The following is a 21764-nucleotide window of genomic DNA, read 5'->3' on the forward strand; positions in this document are numbered from 1 at the left end:
CAACTGTTGTTCTTGTAAAAAAAAACAAGAACAAATTTCGAAGTAAATATAAGTGTATCAAAATGATGCATGAGGAAAATAAGACAGTGCTCAGGATGATCAAAAGGAGTTTGCAGTACCTTCTTCCTTTGCCAAAAAAGAACGGGAAAGTAAAGGTTCTTGTCCAAATCAATTTGGACACTCTAAATCTAGTAAGAACAAACGATTGGGAAATAGCGATTTATCTAGAATATGCCTACCATCGTATCCGATTTTGCTTTCAAAACACAGGAAATTTCTACGGTTCTGTTATGCTATGACACCCTTTCATCAAAAACAAGCTCAAAATGTTCTTTATTTGCTAGGTCTCATGAATTCATGCATATAACTTGTCACAAATGCTCGACTTGTTATGCGCATAAGTCAGTAAAATCTTCTTTGGTTCTGGAGACCATCAATGAACTCGACAAACAAAGTGTTACTCTGTATTAAACACCAACTCATTCATTTTGATATGAGAAAAAAAACACTTCTAGACGATCCCTTATTGCAGAGTCTGACGCTCAAGAGCAATGCTTTGGGATCATTTGGGCAAATAATTGTACAGGTATCCTGGGACAACATGGTTTGACTATGAATGTTCTCGAGATGGGTATAATGCCTTTGCCTATTCTACATTTCTTGGACAAATTGACTCAAAGTCAGTCTTGGTCATGACAGACAACATAATTTCTGTTCAATATATCAATCAAAAGGGAAGGGTTGCGTTTATTCAAGTCAGTTACGCATTAAAACCTGGGTTATGTGGAATGTTGTCAGTTGTACTTCTTTCTGTCGATAGTTTTAAGGTTTGTCAAAACCATCGAGACATCCACTGCAAATTCTTGCACCAGAGTGGTATAGTATTACTGTTCTTAAGGCTTTGCAGAAAAAGCTTTTTGAGTCGTCGAAGAAAACTTGTCCGAAAATACATTTACATTTTTTTTCTTTCAGCAGATTCAATCTGACCTCTGATCGATACAGTTAGAAAATGGATCAGTGCGTCTACAGCCTTCAGGGATCACTGTCTAAAACCATGGTTTAGCCAAACAGGACAGGGTTCCTCATTGTGGTGCTAAAATATTAATTCCTTCTGTTAGAGATACAGTATTTACTATTTCCTTAAAAATAGCTAGAACCATTTCGCAAGAATGCGGACGATATTGTTTCTATATCAGCTCCGACTGTCCCATAGCGGTTGGTAGAAACTTTGAAAGTGACTTTAAAGGACAAGTATTATAATGCGAAAAGTCACAGTACCAGTGGTCCGTCATACTTAAATACATACCTTGAATATTTTCTGTTAGTTCGAAACGTTTCAACTTGACTAGAATAAGACTGACTCCACTTGCAAGCTATGTGGATATGTGTACCTCGTGACGCTATAGGCTTTTTTAATAGAAGCGTATAACGATTATGAAAATAAACATGTAGTACAATCCTATAATTTAGTAAGTAAAACTCATAAAATTCAAACTTGAAAAATAATAGTTTAAGCCCGGAATTATAGATTATTCTGGTATACACACGATACTTCGGAAATAATAGTCATTGGACTGTTACATGAATTTCAATAGCTCGAAATTTCCCTTTTATTTGTAACCACATGGGAAAACCCAGTTATGTGAATTCCGGTCTCTATATATGTAATCATGTTTAGTAATAACCTTTCCCAACCTGTACACTTTCTTACTCTGAAAATGACCGGCATCGAAACTGTAAAACTCTGCTAAAGCTTACAATAAATATAGCGTTAGAAAGTGTTATAATTGATCGAAGGTAGCCACTATGAATTCCAGGCAGTGACCACGTCAGGTGTAGGAGTACGAAAAAGGTAGACTAAGTCATGTGGCATGTGCTGAAATTGGCGTATGACTTTGAATCGGTGAAATTTGTCCTCTATTGAGTGACTTATTTGTTATCTTACTTTTATTAGCACTTCTATCCCAATTCATTACTTACATCAATATGCCAAGCGGTGCAAGCTACCTTTCCCCCATCCTTGGCAGCGTCTTAGTCTTGTTCATTCTGGTTTTGTTATTGTTGTAGGTGTTACACATGTATATATAGGTCTGGTCAAGCGGCTAATGCTAGTATTATTAATGAGACAGCTCTAGTCTGTCAGTATTGACTCTGTGCTTATTTACAATTATAGTTTGCGGTTTTTGTTTCTCCAGCACATCTTGACAAGTCATGGATTCTGATTGGATATTTTCATGTACGTGTTGATAGTCAACATTACATTAATCTCGTGTCTGAACGTTTTGTTTTGATATTCACTATTTTGTTTGCGAAACAATCTATTTAGCTGGCTAGTCTTTACAAGTTACTCAATTACGGATTTTTAATAATGATTATATTTATAAATTAACACGTTATATACAGCAAGAACATTCGACATATTTCCATCTTTACCTACTTCTGTAATCATGAAAATAAATAGTCGTCATATACATCTAATGAATGAACATCATAAGATACACGTCCGCGATATATTTAGGTAGATAGATGGACAAACAGACGGACAGATGGACGGACGGGCGGGCGGGCGGACTGACGGACGGACGGACATACATACAGACAGACAGATAGACATACAGTCATTCAGACAGACAGATAGATAGGTAGAAATATTTATGTCTGCAAAGGATGCATACCATGAACAATCAAAACATGTAGAGTAAATTTAAAAACTTCACAAGCATGGATATATTGATGATGCATGTTTACACATTAACAATGATAACACAAAAAGGGTCCTGGATAACTCGAACTCTCATTTCCATTGTGGTCTTTATTGTTGATGGGTTGGTGGCATGGCGTAGAGAGGCAAGCTCACATTGAATATAAGAATCATAATTATAATAATATAACATTAAATTGGTATCATAGTAAGTAATTGAAGAACAAAGTTTGTATCTTTATTTATCAAAAATATAACAGGTCTTTTTTCGAAAGCATACCAAAGAGTTGAGAGTCATAACTTAATTCACTCTAGCACAATTAAACAAAATAAACAGTACATCATAAAAGACTCATGATAAGATTGCCTAGTTAGAACTTTTCTTTTTGGGAAAATTATCTTCCCAAAATTCTCTTAAAACCTAAAATTCTAAATGCCTAATTGAGCTATTAATAAACTGATATTGATATTTTTAACAAAAAATCATATAGGCAGAATATTTAAAAAAATAACAATTTATCATCAGGCTAAATTATCAAAAAACCTTAACATTTTATTAATGAACTATTTGGGTGATAAAGCATGGAATTTGTTCCAAATACTACAACCACAGTTATAGAATATATTTAATATGAAACCTTTAACTTGAGGAACAGCAAAGCTTTTCATCTAAGTTTTCTACGATAAAAATGATTGTCAGTGCATTACTTAGTGAAGTCCATTCAATTGAGGTTTATTAAGTTGTGCAATTTCCTACTGTTTATTTCATGTACATTTCATCTTAATTCTGTCATTTTTGCAGTGGATCCCAATGACCCAACAAGTTTTCCTTCTCAACAAAACGGCTCGTTTTCCAGTTCCGACCCTTTAAGGCCGGTGGGACCTGCCGTAATGGACCCGGGAAGGGACACTTGGATATCACAAAGATCACCAATAAACACTGGCATGAGCGAAAACATGAGCCATATGCCCAAAGGGCATTGCTCCTTGAAGAGATTAAAAAAGTATATACATCGGGTAGGCAGCCCTGAACCACTTGTGCCGGATTTGTCTGTTTCTGATTTGGTACAACCTCCCGTACCTGAAATAAATTGTTATCTCAATCAGTTTGACCGTCAGGAACATGCTATAACGAAACAAGTCAACACAGCCTATCGTGATACTAGCGCTATAGAATCACAACAACCAAGTTATTATACTCCAAACAATCGATTGGTTAACTTCCCGTTGGATGCACAGAATCACACAAAAGGTCAAAGTCAGACTGATGTCATGCACGGTTGCCCTTTCCAAAACATCCAGATGCAAAGTCAACAACATGAAGCCCCTCAATCAGGCGGCGGAGATGGGGGTCAATATAACCCAGCCACCAGTTCCTCCTCTTCAATGCAAGTTCAACAAATGCATTTAGAGCAAGACATGGCCATGCAGCAAAAGGTCAGAGTCGGGATCACTGCCATGCCACAGTCAATGACTTTGGCGCAAGGTGGTCTAACACAAGATAGCATGACTTCATCGTTTGGTATGCCCATTGGTGGAGATAAGAGGAATCCAGGATCTATGCCCATAAATGTTGGAAACACCTTTATTCATATGGGGCCGCCACCTTCAAACATGAATAAACATATGTCGCTTTTGGCTCCGTCTCAGAACCCTCAGCAAGTGCTTACACCGGGTCGCAATTCACAACGCTTACACACCAACTCAATGGGCAATACCAATGTTTGGATACGACAGAAGTCTCCAAATACTATTCAGAATGTGCATGATAAGCAATCTAATACTCTTCCAGATAAAAAGTATATGATCAAGCCAGACTTAGACTTTGTGGTTCAGTACATAAATCCAGGAGGTCTTATCGGAAACATGGACGGTAATGTGCCAACGTCAAGAGCGCAGTATTTCCCCGGGAGAGCAGACCCAGGCCACGGACCCGGAGAAAATATATACGGCCATGTTGCTGGTCCTTGGGGTCCCGCAGGAATTAGTTCAGATATGGATTGTTCTTTAATGCCAAATCCTCGGATGGATCAAGGAATTGGACCACCCAATGCTTGTTATCAAAGAATGGACATCGATCAAAGAATGGATGTTCATCATAGTATGAGCGTTGCTCCAATCATGCGTAATATTGGTCCTTCAGCGGATCAGATAATTGGCGAGCGACCAGATGCAATGGTAAGGCAAGAAATTGTTATGTCAAATCCACGTATGGGCCCAAGGACCATGGGGTACATGTCTGACCCCAAAACGGGGCTGTATTCTGATTCTGTGTCGGAAATTGGGCCAGAGTCATGTCCAATATGGTCTGTGAGCCCAGAATCAAGAGATAACCCATTTACGTTGCCAATAGGGCCAGCTGTTCAGCGGTCCACGATGGTGCAAAGCTTGCCGTCGTGGAACAGTTCAAGTCCAGACACTATGAGCAATATGAACGTTAGTTTAAGCATGGGAGGTCCAATGTCTGCTTTCTCAAGTGTTTACTCAATGGCGTCCATTGCCAACACGTCAAGCAGTGAAATGGACGAAGCCTTTGACCCCATGACTGGAGGCACATCATTGGGTGAGATAGGAAGTCCAATGCTTTTCAACAGCCCGCCGTACAGTTGTGGTTCCATGGGAAGCCCGATGGTGCTCGGTGGTTCAACGGGGATGTCAGGCCCTAGAATGCAGGGGCCACCAGGCTTTGTCGGCCCATGCAGGCCTCCAGGAGCACCATTGTTCTCTTGCGCTCAATATCAGCAGATCCAGCAGCATCTCTACGCTCAGACACAGACAGATGTCGCCCATGGAAGTGACGATAGGAGCCCGAGGTGGTCCAAATGTCAAAGTTTCGGACACTTGGGTCCATAATACCATATATGCACGGAAACATGTCAAGCCGGTGTATAAACATAATAAGTTAGAGCTAACCAGAAATAGCATAAATTAGAGCTAACCAGAATCAGCAATTAAACTTTGTTTGAAGTTTCGATTTCTCTAAAAGCTAGGGAAATGTTATTAATCAAATCTTAATGAGATAATAATTGGCTTTAACTTTCAGTTAACGTTTAAGTTATATTTAAAGTTAGCAAATTTATTTTGGTGCCCGGAGTCAAACGATTCTAGCTGGTTCATATTTACTAAACCTCTTCAGGATTCGACTTGCATTATGCTGTAAAATCTTTAATATTCAGACTATTGCATAATCTTGTAGCAAGGAAATTAAATTTACTTGGAAGTTAAAGGATTGCCCTTTATGTATTTATTGTAATGAAGTAGAAGAATACGAACACTTCTTTATTAAATATCCATTTTTGACAACTTTCTAAAAATGCTATACATGATATTTTTAAAAGATGCGGAATACAGAAAGGAATTAGGAATTAAAGATATATTTCAATAGGTTACAAAATTGACCAAAAAGAGTATAATATTGTAAACATTGTTTTAAGTCAGATTGTTTATTGCATCTACTTTATTTGTGAAAGGAGATCCATACCGATAAATATTATGTACCATTTATATAATGATTTGAAAGTTCTTCAAACTCACTTGAACAATAGAAGCATTTCTAAACGTTTTTTGAACGCTTTTGTTAATAAAATTACAATATAATGTTAAGGCATTTTCAAAATGTTTACTTTTTACCTCAATTGTTGAATTATATTGTTCCACTTCTATATATATATATAGATATATTGTATGTAATGTTTGTTTTATAAAATAAATAAAATAAACGGGTTGTCATGAACTGGCAATTCCAAAAAAGAAAAAAAAATATTCGACTAGTTTGGTTCTGAACTGAAACAATACTTATGTGAAAAACTTTAGAAACAAGCTCAGTAGCAAAAAGTTTAAACATAAACCCAGTTTAATGGCACTGGGCATATACGAAACCAAAATTTCAGTAGATATGCTTTACCCAAAAGCAGCTTTGTTTTTATCTGGTATGTGTACACATTGATTTATTTTAACGATGAAACATTAAGAAGTATTTTTTCAGTGATAAAATAAGTTTATTTTTTCGGAATTATTAAAATTAGTCTTTGATGTTGTAATGGCAGAAGCTTCTGTTAAGGCAGCAGGTGAGTTGTCACCTTCTCTTTTGCTGCGCTACAGTGAACCCACTACTATGTGGGAGGCAAACAGATAAGAAGCGTCAAGAGCTTGAACACAAGATGGTTAAATTTCTAGATAATACTGATAGGAATCAAGAAATTGTCATGAAACTGCTAGAAAATGGGCATTCGGGGCAGAGTGAATGAAATGACTTGGTATCGTGGCATTGCAGAACATCGGGCTTGTGATCGGCCTAAAGTTACCAGTCGGAAATACGACGAACTTTGGCTGAAAGTATATCGTTCTGAAAGGAGACATTTGTTCAGTGACTCTTACGATCTTGTAGATCCCATTCTACTCAAAAGTCCTGGTTTATTATCTATTAAATCGTGGTTAACAGTTAATGGAGTTCCTCGGCTATCAAGAGGAAATGTTGCACGTATAGGGATAGGGAATATTGGAATGTTATACAACCTGCAAGGTTTTGGAATTATTAATGTTGTTGTTTTAAATAATAGTCCAAGCTTTGATCGCTCAATACAAACAAGTTATAGAATTGCTGTTATCTGATGATGGCGTGTTAGGCAAAGGACTAGAAGTGAAGCCGAAATATTCAATGCAAAGAGCGGAAAATACATTTGAGTGATCTAGTGCCTGAATGTCTTGATAACAAAATGAGAAAGTCGCAGCCATCTCATTCGCTTGACATGCCTGACAAGAGGTAGATGGTGAGCACATATACTCCAAAACCGTTTACTCTACCATTTACGATCAAAAATAAAACTTAACCAGAAGTATCACAGTGACATCTGGTGACAAGCCTAAGCCTTCGACTAATGAATGAGCAGACATAGCAGAGACGCATTTTCGCATCCTCAGAAGCATGACCTAGAGGTAAGCAAATTTCAATCTCAGTTACATACTCCTGTAGGAGTGCGTTTACGATTTTTTTCTTGGCAATTATCAGAAAACAACAGGCCAATTTCTGGTTTCAACAATAATGAAACGTTTACAAACAAGAGTTCTAAAATTCCTCAGTTTTCGAGTGTTAAACCTACTGTTGTTCCTGCAAAGTATCAGGAACAAATTCCTACGGTTCTGTAATCACATGCAATAAAACCCTTTCATAAAATTCATTTAAAAACTAAAAATATTTTTCATTTGCTAGGTTTCATGGCTTTCTGCATATAACTTCTCCAAACTGCTCGATTTTTGATGAGTTTAACTGAGTAACGTCGTCTTTGCTTTTGGAGACCATCAAGGGTGTCGAAAACACAGTTATAGATGTTCAGAATTGCAGCATGGAGACTATAGACAAACGCTTTGAAAAGAGATGTTATAGGAAATTTAGAAGTTGATGTTGTCGAATGCAAGCGCATCTGTAGTTGAACTTATAAATATCCTTGCGGAATTTCATCACTTTACAATATAGAACATTTGCTCGGCTACAGGTCCATGCTTTCAGTTGTACTACTTTCAGTTGATGGTTTTAACAAATAGACATTATATGTCTTATTGAACATATTTTTCATCCCAGACCTCAACTGTAAACACTATAACCAGAGTGGAATATTGCTACTGTTCTTACAGCTTTGCAGAAAAAGCCGTTTGAGCCGTTGAAGAACGCTTGTATGTAACTGAATATTGAATATAACTATAAGGCAGTTCCTGAGCTACATTTCCTCTTTCACGATAAACAATGACCTCTAATCGTAACAGTTAGAAAATGGATCAGTGCGTCTACAACCTTCAAGGATCACGGTCCAAAACCATGGTTTAGCCAGATAGGACAGGTTTCTCATTGTGGTGCTAAAATATGAATTCCTTCTGTAAGAGATACAGTATGTACCTGAAAAAAAGCCAGAACCATTTCGCAAGAATGCGGACAATGGTGTTTCTGGGCCTGACCTATATCAGCCCAGATTGTCCCTCATCTTCCTCGATTGCACCCGATACCCGAGTTAAAAAATTTTGAGATTATACTCGGGTGTTATAAAATAGCGCGGTTTAAATATCTAGCGTTGTAATTTATCCGCACAGTAGTTATAGAACGGTTATTCCCCTTGTGCTTGGTTTAAACATTTTGTATTTTACAACGATTGTGAAGAAAGCTATAATAGCTTATACTATGTCCCTCTCGTTGGCACGATTTTGCGCGAGAGTGTGGTCTTGTATTGTGGGAGAAACCGGAGGACCCGGAGAAAGCCCACTTGTCCGGCATGGTGACCACTAACCAAACTAACATGTGCCCAGGCCGGGAATCGAACCCGGGTCGCCTTTGTGAGAAGCGAGTGTGCTAACCACTGCGCACACCAGACAACCATTGTGCTTGTTACTATGCCACTTTTTCGAATATTGTGTAGATGAACACAAAGAAAACACTCTCAAACGTGGTACACATACTGAAATGAAGAGTACAGGAGGGCAAGCTACATGTGTACTGCATGACCCTTTTTTATTTTCATTTTTAAAACTGGTTAAAGGTAATCACCATGCATTCGATACAGTGACCATAGTAGAGGTAGGAGTTCGGACAATGAGGTGAAAATGTACCGTGTCCCATGCGTTAACAAATGGTATGGAACACTAAGTCACTTCCTTATCGGTGTAGTTTGTCCTCTAAGAATTGGTCATAATGACTTTGAGTTGATACGTAAGAAATAATACATGCATATACATCTTGTTCGTAGTTTGATAAAACGAGAGTTTAGAGTGACACATTTGTTATCTTACTGTTTTTACCACTTCTATCCCAATTCATTATTTTCATTAATAGGTTAGAGATGCAAGCAACCTATTCCCATATTCCTGGCACCGTCTTAGACTTGTTAATTCTTGTTTTATATTTGTTGTAGGTTGTTACAGGTGTATATATAGTTCTTGTCAAACGGCTAATGTTAGTTTTATGAATGAGACAGCTCCAGTTTGTCAGTATTGTACGATGATTCTATAGTGTAATAGTTTGCATTTTTTGTTTTTCCAGAACATCTTGAAAAGTCATGGATTCTGATTGGATATTTTCAGGTACGTGCTAAAGTCAAAATAACATTAATACTTTTTATTTTTTTTACTATTCGCATCTTTCTTTAAAACTTTGATAACGGCGCAGCAAATATTTGTTTAAACACTAATTCAAACATTTCAAATACTAGTTATAAGTTATCTGTAAATAAAAAACAACACCTTATTTGTAGTTTGTAGTTTCTGTTTTCTTTTTATATTCACCATTTTATTTGTGAAGTAATCTAAGTATGCTGGTCTTAAAAACTCAATAACTGAGATGTAATAATATTTTCATTTATTAAATAACATGGTATATATAGCTAGAGAATTGCCGACATATTTCCATCTTCACCTACTTCCGTAATCATGGAAAGAGAAATTCGTTAAATCTTATGTTCTTACATGAAAAAGATACACTTACGATATAATTTGGTAAAATCAGATAGATATGTCAGCAAGGACACAAACAATCACAACTTGTACAGTACATTAAAAATGTCACAAACATGCATATATTGATGGTGCATGCTTACACCATAACCAAGGCTCACACAAAAAGGGTTCTGGAAAACTCAAATTTCCATTGTGGTCCTTACTGTTGGTGGCATGAGAAAAACCCACATTGCAAATAAGTTAGATCATACATAGTTACAATACAATAACTAAAAATGTTTTCAAGAACACTTCTTGTATCTTTATCATAAATATAACATGATTTCTTTCGAAAGCGTATCAGAGAGTTAAGATATATTATCAATATACTTAAGCACTCGTATATAAAATAAACAATATATCATCAGAGTTACATGATCAGATTAAATAACTAAAACCTTTCTTTTTTTTTAAATTGCCCACCCTAAATGCTACACTGAGTTATTAAATAACTATTATTGATAACTATGCAGACTATTTAAAAAACATATATCCTAAGACTAAATTATCAAGCAATCTTAAAATTTGACAAATGAACTATTTGAGTGATGAAGCAGACAGGAATGACCTTTTTAATAACCTTGGAACAGCAATTGCCCCTTTTTCCCAAAGTTTGAACAATGAAAATGACTATCAGTGCTTCTCTTAGCGATGTTCATTTAATTTATGCTGATTTATTTGTACATTTTCCAACTGTTTATTTCATTTGAATTTCATTTAAAATCTGTCTTTATTGCAGTGGACCCAAATGATCCAACGATGTTCCCTGGTCAATGGAAGGGCTCGTTTTCCAGTATCGACTCATTATGGCCGATGGGGCCTGCAGAAATGGGCACAGAAAGGGACCCTATGACGTCACAAGTATCACTGATTAACAATGGCATGAACGGATGCACGAGCCAATTGCCCAAAGGGCATTCCTCCTTGAAGAGCTTAAAAAAACATATACAACGTGTGGGCAGCCCTGAACAACTCGTGCCAGATTTTTCAGTCTCAATTTTGCAACAAACTTCCACACCAGAAATAAAATGTTACCTCAATAAGTTTGATGGCCAGGAACTGGCTATAACGAAACAAATCAACACAACATATCATGAAACTAGCACTAGTTTGTACCAACAACCAAGTGCATATACTCGAAACAATCAAACTGTTAATTCCATGTTAGATGCACAGGATCACATAAAACGTCATACTCGAGTCGTGCATGGTGACCCTTTCCAGAACACCGGGATGCAAAATCAACAACAAAGGGCCCCTCAATCAGGCGGTGGAAATGGTTTCACCTCTTCAGTGCAAGTCCAAAAGATGAATATGGATCAAAATATGGACATGCAGCAAAAAGCCAGATGCGGAATCACTGCCATGTCACAGTCAATGAATTTGGCACACAGTGGTCTAGCGCAGAATAGCATAAGTTCATCGTTTGGTATGCCCATTGGTGGAACTAAGAGGAATCCAGGATCTATGCCCATACAGGCTGGGAACAGCTTGAGTCATATGGTGCCACCTTCAAACAAGAATAAACAAATGTCGCTTTTGGCTATGTCTCAGAACCTCCAGCAAGTGCTAACGTCGGGTTGCAATTCAGCAGGCTTACCGACCAGCTCAATGGGCAATACCAATATTTGGATACGACAGAATTCTCCAAATACTTTTCAGAATGTTCATGATAAGCAATCTAATACTCTTCCAGATAAAAAGTCTATGATCAAGCCAGACTTAGACTTTGTGGTTCAGTACAAAAATCCCGCAGGTATTATCGGAAACATGGACGTAAATGTGCCAACGTCAAGACCGCAGTATTTAACCGGACCGAGAGAAAATATGTACGGCTCTGTTGCTGGTCCTTGGGATCCTGCAGGAATTAGGTCAGATATGGATTGTTCTTTAATGCCAAATCCGCGGATGGATCAAGGAATTGGACCACCCAATGCTTGTTATCAAAGAATGGACATCGATCAAAGAATGGGTGTTCATCATAGTATGAGCGCTGATCCAATGATGCGTACTATGGCAGATCCACGTATGAGCCCAAGGACCATGGGGCAAATGTCTGACCCAAAAATGGGGATGTATTTTGATTCTGTGTCGGAAATTGGGCCACAGTCATGTCCAATATGGTCTTTGAGCCCAGAATCAAGAGAGAACCAATGTACGTGGCCAATAGGGCCAGCCGTTCAACGTTCCTCGATGGTGCAAAGCTCGCCGTTGTGGAACAGTTCAAGTCCAGACACTATGAGCAATATGAACGTAAGTTTAAGCATGGGAGGTCCAATGTCTGCTTTTTCAAGTGTAAACTCAATGACGTCCATGCGCAACACTTCAAACAGTAAAATGGACGAATCCTTTGGCCACGTGACTGGAGGCCCAATATGGGGCGGGATACATAGTTCAATGCCTTTCAACAGCCCGCCGTACAGTTGTGGTCCCATGGGAAGCCCGATGGTGCACGATGGTTCAACGGGGATGTCAGGCCCCAGTTTGCAGGGGGCACCAGGGATGGTCGGCCCATGTGGGCCTCCTGGAGCACCAATGTTCTCTTGCGAACACCAGCAGTTCCAGCAGCAGCTCTACGCTGAGACACAGACAAATGTCGCTTATGGAGGGGATGATGGGGGCCCAAGGTGGTCCCAATGTCACAGTTTTGGACACTTGGGTCCATGAGGCCATGTATATATGCACGGAAACGTGTCAGACCAGTGTATAAACATAAGCATGGTTTAAAAAGAATAAGTAAGTACTAACCAGAATCAGCAATTAAACTGCGTTTACAGTTCCGATTTCTATGAAAGCTAATTAAATGGTATTGTTCATGTCTTACTGAGATACTAATTGGTTTGAACTTACAAGGATCATTAAAGTTAAATTTAAAATTTGATCACAACGATCAATTTTATTTTGTTTGTTTTCTATGTTCTCTAATGTTTATGATTGGTTGTAATATAATGAGTATGTGATTTTTAAAGGGTATGCTTCTTTTCTTTCTCAATTCAATGATATTGATTTTGTGCTCATTCAATTTTGATGTATAATCTCACCCCGCCTTACTCACTATGAAAGGTGCAACATGCAAGCTATAGATGTACAATTACTTAATTTTAATTAATTATGACTGCTCTGTATCTGGACGCATGCACTCTTCATGAAGTTGTTTCCTTACCATTACAATAACAACGACAGCCTGTCTTTATCTCTTTCTTCTTAACTCAACTGTTTCAACAAAGTTATTAATAAACCGTATAACCCATATACAAAATTGATGGCTGTAAATTTTCTGAGCTAAAATGGAAGCATGTTGTTTATTTTCTTGAAAATTACATAGACAAATCAAATTTAAATTGAAAACATATTTTAGATTATTTGTTTAATAGAAAAGTTGTATGCATGTAGAGAGATTCTCTTTTTACATGCATTCTATTTTTATATATTTCATGGTTGATTGAATTTTTTCACCACTGTAAAGAACAGTCAGGAAAAGGATTTTGTGGAGAAAGTGGGAATAAGGGATTCTTGCCTGTTTAGATTTTGTCGACATCATTCTTATTTCATACAATAAACAAGTAAAAAATAAATCATAAAACATTCGCACATGTTGTTTGTTATTATTTCAATAGAGGTAGTAGTCTATTTTAGCATGTCGGATGTCGATGAAGTTAATCAAAGGCCTAGTTGAATCCTTCTATAATTGACCCCCCCCCCAAAAAAAAAAAAAAAAAATAAAAAAAAAATAATAATAATAATAAATAAATAAATAAATAAATAAATAAATAAATAAATAAATAAATAAATAAATAAATAAATAAATAAATAAATAAAAAATGTATTGTACACAAACTCTGTGTATTGATCTTAACCTGATTGCTTAATTGTCTGATCAGATATCCAATCGGAGTATCCTGCTGTGCAGTTTTGGAGGTTTAGAAATGTACACTAAATGGCCCTGAGCCAATAAACAAATAAAGAGGAAATTGGCCCCTACTGTGACATCAGTGCAATTAGCAGAAGATGCACAGCAGGTGATTGTTATGCCAAACATTCCTTAAACAAGACCTTTAAAGGGTCGGAGAATATTCTTGGTCACGGTTATTTCGATGTGCAAAAACCTTGGTCATAACTAAAAGCTATAGAAAAAAAAACATTGAATATTCATATTGAAATTGATACATAGTACACATGTTCAAAGAACGGCAAGGCCTATAACTCTGTCCATAAACGTTGTCAAGTTTTGTTCCTCTTTGGAACACCCTGATTTATATTTGCTATGCTCCTGTATTAGACATTCCATCAATCAGATATTCTGACCCATTTTCAATGTTAAAATGCTTGAATATCATGCATAATTACCACTTTTGACCAGTTACTCGTTGAATTTCCATTTCTATGTTACTAATACTACTTTACTCCTTGTTTTGGGAGACGCTTGCATAAAAGACAAGCATATCTGTAACCATGACCGAAAGTAATAGTGGAGTTTCCACGAGAAGTCACTTTGGTTTTATAATTCCGATTTATTAAAATTAGTATTTGATTGTGTAATGGCAGACGCTACTGTTAAGGCGGCAGGTTATTTCGCTGTGCTACAATAAACCCACTACTGTATGAGGGAAAAAAACAGATAAAAAGCGTCCCGACCTTGAACACAAAATGGTTGAGTTTAGATAACAGTGATACGAATTAAGAAACTGTCATGAGAATGCGACGAACTTTAGCTAACAATGTCTCGTTCTGAGCGGATACATTTTTTCAGTGACTCTGACAATAAGGACTCTGTGTTGTTGTTTTTTATAAGTTTCAAGTATGACAGCGCGAAAGATTTCCTTTTTTTGAGAAATATATTGACAAAACTGGCTATTTGGTAGAAATGTTTGAAAGACCGAAATCTGTAGGTTCGCGGACTTCGCTGATTTTAGCTGTTCACACAATCTAATGGAAAAAATGTGCAAATGGTGCACGTATGAGGATGTCATGCAATCACCAAAGTTAGTGCTCATTAATGATTGTATTTAAAAATGATTTGTTAAAAGATGAATTTAAACAGAGAATTGTTTCAACTAACTTTCTAGCAGTTCGGCAGAACTGGTGAGTTTCATCATGCGATTTGAAGAAACCCACAATAGCAGATACAGGTTAAGATACATTAAACGACATTAGTGCAATAGAGTTAGAAATGTCGTTATCTCGTGACCACATGTTAGGCAAAGGACTAGAAGTAAAGCCGAATTTTTGGCAAAATTAACACTAGTTGTGTGATATTGTACCTGATTTTTTTATAACAAAAAAAGAGGAAGTGGCCGCCGTCTTACTCGCTTGACAGGACTGTCAAGAGGCAGACGATGATCACATATTCCCCCAAACCTTTAACTGTACTATATACGGGTAGAACAAGCTGTAACAGAAGTGCCACATTGCCATCTGCCATTTAAAAAAGCCAAAACCTTGTTCCAATGAATGAAACGGATATAGCAAAGCCGCTTTCTCGCATCCCAAGGAAACAATGACTTACAAGTAAGCACATTTCTATCTCAGACAGATATACAATGAGTTTTCAACAGAAATAAAAGATTGTTACAAACTAGAAAAAAATCCTAAAGCATTATACCAACTGTTTTTACTGTAAAACATAATACAAAAGTAATAATAAGCAACAGAAAGAAGTAATAATAATGTAACAGCAAAAACGTCAGAAAAAGACAATGCTTCCTTTGCCAAAGAAAACTGGAAAGAAAAGTATCTTGGCCATTTCAAAATTCATTGGACAAACACTCACAGATCAATGGTTTAAGCAAAAACAATAAAAAGTGTTTTCAAAATAGAGTTCTAAATTTCCTCAGTTCTCAGGAATAATTCCAACTGTTGTTCCTGCAAAGAACTAAGAAAACATTTCAAAAAGTGAAACAGTTGTTACAAAACGATGTATTGCAGTACCTTTTCCCCTTCCATTTCAAAATGAACACCCTTACAAAAGGCATTAACCTAGTGAGGCCAAACAATTGGGCAATAACGATACATCTAGAAGGTGCCTATCTCTATGTCTGTTTTTTTTTTTTCCAAAACACAAGAAATCTACTGTTCTGTTTTCAGAACAGAAGCAATAATACACTTTCATCAGAAGCAAGTAAAATGTCTACTGAATATTCTTTTTTTGCTAGGTGGCATGTCCTAAATGCTCGACTTTTATGCGTTCAATACAGTGACAAGATGTAACTTTGCTTTTGGAGACAGTCAATGGACTCAACAAACAAAATAATACCTTGTACTCAACACCGGCTCAGTCATTTTCAATGGAGTCATTGGAGAAAACAAACAAAATCAAGGCGGTCGCTAAATGCAGATTATGTACGGTGATCTAACGGTCAAAAACGATGCTTCGAAGTCAATGTACTTGTGGGTCATTTGGGTGAGTAAGTTGTGCAAGGAATGGTCCACTTAAAGCAAACAACAACCAGAGTGGCATATCAATGTCCACAAGATGGAAGCGATACTTTTCACTTGAATACATTTATTGAACCAATTGACTCAGAAGTAAGTCTTCATAATGACAGCTAATACAATTCGTGTCCAATTTACAAGAGAAAGGGAAGGAGTCGAGGGTTGGGGCGGGCACTCATTCAAGTCAGTTATGTATAAAAACCTGTGGTTATGTGGAATTTAGCCTTAACATTTATTATTTCGCAGTGCAATACATATTCCAGGACAATATTCTAGCGAATCAAGTAAGCCGTAACAAAGTTTTAGCATCAAAATGATCCTTGTTAATGAATGATTTCTTCAGGAGCCAAGTTATTTGCGCAAAATGTCTAGTTTGTTATTTTTAATATTGCATTATTAAGGTTACGAAGAGTCAGGTTAAGGTTATCTAGTACTGTGTACCGAGATATACGGTTTGCATTAACGGGTTTGATCCAAATGAGTCAATTTTTGCGAAAATCGATGGAAACTAGTTATATAAGACTGCTGACAAAAAATTAGATCGCAGATTTTTACATTTAAGTTCAAAAATTGATGTTTTATGCAGTTTTCCTAAACTGTTAGTAGCGGTTTAAGCCATAAAACATAAATTTTCGAACAGAAATATGAAAATCTGCGACCAGCTGATCTTTTGTTAGCAATCTTTTATCATTGGTTTGCAGATATTAACGCAAAAATTTGCTCTTTCCAAGACAGAGTTTATAATGAATAAATAACATGCGATAGGCTTTATGAGCATATCAAAGGACTTAAGTTTAGATTGACTACATCTTCTATGGTGCTAATAACACTCTTCGTTCTGGCAAATGACCTCCAACTCCAGTTTCACCTTTGGACTCTCCTCCGAATTCTAAGGACTTAAAACAAGCACAAACTAGTAAACCGTGCATGTAAGCCAGCCGTTTGATACACATTATCAATAAAATTGTTCGTATACTTATACCTATGGCATAGATTATGTAAGTTGTTTTTCCGTTTGTATTATAAATTTTAGAATAGTTCGCATAAGCATAGTGATGTAAATCATTGATGACCATGTCCTTTAATTGTTTAAGCCTTTGTGATAATTTTAGTTTAGAAATATTTTGGACAAATATCTTTCTACTTGCTTTACAATGATGGTTGTTCCAAATTTGTTTTTAACGATTCATCCCAAACTATGAAATTTGAAAGAGGGTTAACGTTAGCAGAGTTTCATATAAATCATTAAAAACAATTTGGGAACGACCCTCATTATGTTTTGGCAAAGACATGATTGCGTGAGTTGCATTAATGTTTACAATGCACTGTACATGTAAACTGCATATAAGTTGAATGCTGCAGTCGGAAATTTCTCTGAGAGGCAACTATTTTTTTTACAGTAAGATTTTATTTTATTTTTTCCTTATTATAAAATGCATTTACGCAATATTTATTTATATTTAGAGGAAAAGAGCTGTTTAATGTTTGCAGAATTTAGTCAATTTAGTTATATACATGTTTAACAAAGAATAATATGTTATAACTTTGGTATTTACAGAACAGAACAGAACAGTTATGTTCGGTTAATTATAAAAAATATCTGATTCCATTAAATATTTTGCGTGTAAAGTATAATCAGTTTGTTCAGATCGATAAGTATTAATTTTATTGAATATATTTTTACAGTTTAATGTTTTATACGTGTTACCTGCAGGTAATTGCGGTTTTAAATTAAAAACAATTGGTAATTGATCTTCGATTCCTTTAAGAATATCTTTCAACTGTTTTCTTTAGAATTTGTGTTGACAGGCAAACAGTTCACGGATAATACACTTTGATTAAAGTTTTAAGTAATCACAATATTCCAAGATATTTTAAACAGATATTTTAAGTCGTTCATGATTGACAGTTCAATAACTCTGGCTCTTCTATTTGAGTTTGATGTAAAACTGAAATACTGTATTATAAGTCGTGTATTATTTGTTGTTTGCAATATTTTCGTTGATATTTTCTAAATCAATTTCTGAAACAGTGCCAAAAGAGCAGAAAATATTTCACCAGTAATCTGTAAGATTGACCCTTTTGTTATCTGAGAATTTGACCAATTTTGATTGTATTGAACCAAATGTCCATTACGGCATTAAACATATCCATCGAAATGTCCTTTTCTTATTTGACATTTTTAAATGAAATTTTAAAATTCAATTCAGTTGCTTTTTGATGACTGTAAAATAGCATTGACTGTGTTTGATCTTTGTCATAGTAAATGTTGTCAATAAGGTAGTTATAGGAAGTCAAGTCATGCACAAATGTAGCTCGCATCATTAAGTTTGTGAAAAATAACATGTTCAAAAATGTTACTTTCTTAGTGGTCGGATATCGGTGTTTTATGGCTTTTGAATATCATTCTAATCAATATTAGCCATTCTAAGAAGATTTGCATGGACTCTAGACGTTGAACCATCCAATTGATTCTTGATTACACATGCAGCTGGACCTATAGTATTAATAACTCGATAAAATGGACTCCATTTAGAATAAAGTTTACCCTTTCGTCGATTGTTTTATTGTTTACTGGATCGCCCATGCTGTAATCAATTAATAGCTTAATCATTTTTCTCGTGATACAATGCTTTAATCTACTTGGTCCGGGGCGGGGGGGCACCCCCACCCTTACATCGTCTAACTTTTACTTTTTTATTTCAATATAGGAGAAAAGGAGTAATAAAATACGCACGAAATGCACAACCGCAAATTTCAGTTCTGTGGGACGGGCGGACGTCAAAAGGTTACACTCCTTAGTTACACCCCCCTCTAACGCCAAATTTTGGAGCCGCCCCTGCTTTCGTGTCTCTGCATTTATCATGTTACGGCGGACGTGCATGATGATTTCGTGTTGTTCTTGCAAGATAATTTTGTGTATTTTTTCTCCTTAATATTTACGTGTGCTTTGCATTTTAGTATGTTATGGCGGACGTGTATGAATTTCTTGCAAGATAATTTTGTGCATTTTTTCTCCGTGATATTTTCTTCTGACCTTAAACAAGTTGTCAACAGGCAAAATAGCATTGTAAAGCAAGAAGGAAGACACGAACTTTGTAGACTCACCAATGTTAAAGGTACTTGCTCATGTTTTGGTCCTAAAAATAGTTTTCCCGCCAATATAAATTAATTGCTAGATTTTCATCCATTTTTTAATTGGGGTGGGGAAGACATTTTTTTAGATGACTGTTTCACCGTTAAAATGTGTTTATGCTATTTCTTATTGCATAAGATACCATATACATATATTTCTAGACAAACCACGAACACGATGTAACAATTCTCCTTTTTTACATGTGAATGTTGTATACCGAAACTGTAGGTATGAATCTGTTCCCGGACAGTACTTGACAGATACACAGATAAAGACCCTAGGTCAACATTTATATATGAGTCAATAAAGTTAAGGGGTCGCGAAAACAGAAAAGGGCGGGCGGGGATGAAAATCTAGCATTTAATTGAATGTCATATAATGCATCTGAAAACACTTTTTTATCATTATTTTACTTTATGATATCAAAATTGCAGAAAAAAAAACAGTTATAGTATAAAAAATTATTTTGTTTTAGAAGGGTACGAACTATAAATAATACAGAAAATGTTCTATTTTGCTAAAAGCGTTTTTCACGTAAAACTATGTGAAAATTAACTGATTTTAGGCTTACAAAAGTTTTACAAAATTCTGTACAAATGAGTAACTGCCAGTTGTGTTTTGTTTGTGTTCATAAAAGTGAGCCCCTTTAAGGTTACTTGAAGTTATGGTGTGTCATGAAATGTTCCCAGTTCTGTAAAATGAGAAGACACGTAAAATTGCTTTGGAAAAACAGTTTTACATAGCAATCTTTTACGTGGTCCTACTTCAGGAAATTGTAAGCTCTATATAGTTCTATATAGTTTGCATCGTTTCAATAGTTACTGAAATAATTAGTGCGAATATGATGTGATTGTTAAGGCATAAAACGTCACTCCATTTATATTTTCTATTTTATTACTACATGTACAAAAACAAACACATGTTCGTCCATAGAGCGCATGTACAGAAACAGTTTATTTTGCTGTACGCACATAATTGTCTTCCACGATAGATTTAACACTGATACACTGTAATTTGTAAAGTAATAATGTATAAACAATCACACAATTTAAACAAATGACAAAAGTTCACTCTTGAAAAGCCCTTTCAAATGCCAAACAAATGCCGTCCTTTCTACAACATGTTCAAATCAATTTATTAAACTTATTTATAACTGGGTCAACACAATATTTCCAATCTATATATTCTTGCTTAATATAGTGATAAAACGGACACACCAGTAGGAAATGATATTAGGTCTCGTCTTACAATATTGACGAAAAAATGTGAATGTCTTAAAATTTCATAACGACCAAGTTTTATTGTTAAACGATGAGCCGAAGTTAAGACATGTGCATGCCCTCTTCGGAACTTTCTAACACAGAGATAATTAACATATGGCTCAGTCTCAAACTTAAGTTTATATCCTGCATAAAGTTGCAGTGTGGCACTATTTTTACAATTGGTTATCCATTTTTGAATAGTCGTTCAGTGTATTCTGATATAATATAGTTTGTATTATTGATACAACAAGATTCCTTAACATTACCCAATCCATTTGACCAAAAATGTTGTCTTAAGTGGATTTTTGGTAACATAATCTACAGTCTACGATTTTAATGTTACAGAGCATTTATAGCTATATTTTGGCATAGGTAGAATCTTTCACCATTTACACATAACTTGTTTGTGAAATAAGATTTACAGTAAGAAGCGACAACAGTTTCCTAAAATTGAAGATTGCTTGTGAAAATTGAGGATTAGAACAAAATGGCAGACATAAGTATGTACTCTTTCTATACATTTCACGGTTCAACCCCCACATCTCTGAACCGCACAAAAAGACTGGTATTGCATCAACAATTTTGATAAAAAAAACACTTCTTTTTTGTATAGGTATAAGGTCATACAAATAAATCAATAATAATACAATAACCTGTTTACTTTTAACAGCTATGCTATCAAGCAACTTTTTACATATACAATATAGATGAAAAATATGCACAAATATTACACATTGAATTGGTTCATTATTCCAAT

General features: G+C 35.8%; 1 pseudogene; it reads left to right on the forward strand.

Annotated features, from left to right (window-relative positions):
* Positions 1-3592: 3592 nt before the first annotated feature.
* On the forward strand, positions 3593-12887 carry LOC128230672 (uncharacterized; annotated as a pseudogene).
* The last annotated feature ends 8877 nt before the right edge of the window (positions 12888-21764 follow it).

Source organism: Mya arenaria, chromosome 4 (genome assembly GCF_026914265.1).
Source record: "Mya arenaria isolate MELC-2E11 chromosome 4, ASM2691426v1".
In the NCBI taxonomy this organism is placed as follows: domain Eukaryota; kingdom Metazoa; phylum Mollusca; class Bivalvia; order Myida; family Myidae; genus Mya; species Mya arenaria.